Below are 2,339 nucleotides of genomic sequence, written 5' to 3' on the forward strand. Positions count from 1 at the left end.
GTTCATCTCACCCTATAGCTCCGTATTTGTGTCTTTAAAGAGAAAAACAAATCATTTTAACTTTGAAAACAGCCGCCAGTGAACGAAACCTTGGACGTGTCGTAGAAACGGGCTGATTTTTTTACATAGAAATATATTCTGTATCAGGCAGGATTGCGTTATTAAAAAAAAAAAAAAAAAAAAAAAAGACGCATTTCTGTTCGGTTGTTTTACACATCCGCAAGAATTCAGCGTACGTCAGCTGTACTCTGGTAACGTTGACCAGCTGTCAAACCCCCGTGTTTCATTTGGTGTCCGTTTACAACGATATCACGTGGCTCGTTGGTCTAGGGGTATGATTCTCGCTTAGGGTGCGAGAGGTCCCGGGTTCAAATCCCGGACGAGCCCTCGTCTTTTTGCGTTCGTCTTCCATAGGCTGTAATGTCTAAGTCCCTCAGGTTTATTTTTCTAAGCGTGTTTTGTCACACTTCTTTTTCCACTATAAATTAAAGTAGCCCTCTGTTGTTTAAAAAAAAAATTGCTATACAAGTTTGCTCAAAAGATAACCCTCTAATATTGCCTACTGTCAGGAGAGGGAAGTCCATGGGTGGGCTGGTTGGATTGATAGGGTGCAGCACAGCAGGGGAAATATTCATTTATAAATAAGTTGCTCTGCTCATGCTGTTTGTGGATTTAGACAACCGAATTCAACAACATGTAAACAGGTGTTTCGCACATTTGGATTAATTAGGACATAAGAAGTAAGCAAAATTACCTGCCTCTACAACAGCACTAGATAGATGTTGAATTACCAGTTATGCCACTTTGACATCTATAAATGCATGACAGGGAAGAGAAGGAAAACTGAGATGTGTTGAGGCTGTATGTGAACAATATTTCCATATTGTCTGCTGGAAGTAACACCAGGCTAAAGCAAATGAAGAATTAACTTTTTCAGCAGTGTTAACCTGCCTATCACAGGTGATTACTCATTTACTAAGGTTACCAGAGCCCTAACATTTATTAAATGAAAAAGCTAAAACTTTGATTTTACCTTCAGTGAGTCATGTATAACCCAGCTATTCATTGATTTGTGCAGTTTGTGTGCATGTATCTGTCTACATTTTAAAAACAAGGTAAAAGTAGACAAGCCTATAAAAAGGTTTAGTCAAAAACATCCCAAATCTCTAAAGCTGGTGACTTGTTAGTACCAGGATAGCATCACACAGTTGTTCCACAATACAAAGGTGCTCTATTAGATTGAGATCTGGTGACTGTGGAGGGCATTTGAGTGCAAGGAACTCACCGTCATACTCAAGAAACCAGTTTGAGATGGTTTGAGCTTTGTGACATGGTGTTTCATTCTGCCGGAGAAGACATGGTCCCACAGATCAGCAGTACACTGTACAGTACACAAGAATACTCTGTGGGCCCCAAAGAGTGCCAAAAAATATCTCATACACCACAAAAACTTCCACCAACAGTTTAAACCGTTGATACAAGGCTGGAGGAATTCATGTTTTCATGTTACTTACGCCAAACTCTGACACTATAATCCAAATGTTTCAGCACATATTGAGACTCTTCTGAGAATGCAACATTTTTGCCAAATATCTGTTGTCCACGTCTAGTGAGCCTGTGCCTCAGTTTTCTGTTCTTAACTTAAAAATGTGGAATAGCCTGGTTGTTTGAGGCTTAAACTTGAAAATTAGTGTTTCAGTTAATAACACTTCTCCTATCCATCTGTTCATTTTCCTTTCACTGTTTTATGACAGTTTTGTACTAAATTTCGAGAGTTTATCAGTGAATTGTTTAACTGAGGACAAGAGATGGGCAGTAACGCGTTATCCGATTACTTTTTTCAAGTAACGAGTAAAGTAAGGGATTACTATTGCAAAAACGATAATTAGATTACTGTTACTTTCCCGTAGGAACGCTGCGTTACTGCCCGTGATGTTTTTGCGAGAATGTCTCATGACAGTGACATAAGCGAGTGCAACGTTCGTGACAACAGCTGTGTGCAGATCAACAATGGATAATATATCCAGTGCAGGAGAGAGTATGAGCGTGCAGCGTTTAAAGCATGGAAGTACTGACCTTACTTTAAGTTTGATTCCATAAAAAGTGACAAAAACATTAGTGTCTGTTGTGCGTGGGAAGAAAACGTCTTTATTTTACAGCGAAAAAAACCCCTAAACTTCCAAGCAAGCACCGAGTGCGCTATGATGTAATGGGAAATTCAAATTCACAGAGGAACTCGCGGATTCTTCAACTGACCGCTGCGGCACACCTGCACCAGGGCACACCTCCGCCTACCCCACTCCTGCTTTACAGGTGAAAACAGGACCGCCAGTCTTTGA

General features: G+C 40.2%; 1 non-coding gene across 1 annotated transcript; it reads left to right on the top strand.

Moving 5' to 3' along the window:
- Window positions 1–315: 315 nt before the first annotated feature.
- On the top strand, window positions 316–387 carry trnap-agg (transfer RNA proline (anticodon AGG)). The gene has a single exon. It is a non-coding gene; the product is annotated as a tRNA-Pro (tRNA).
- Window positions 388–2,339: the final 1,952 nt, after the last annotated feature.

The sequence above is a fragment of the Neolamprologus brichardi genome, chromosome 5 (genome assembly GCF_056152115.1).
Source record: "Neolamprologus brichardi isolate AB-2024 chromosome 5, ASM5615211v1, whole genome shotgun sequence".
NCBI classification, from domain to species: Eukaryota; Metazoa; Chordata; class Actinopteri; order Cichliformes; family Cichlidae; genus Neolamprologus; species Neolamprologus brichardi.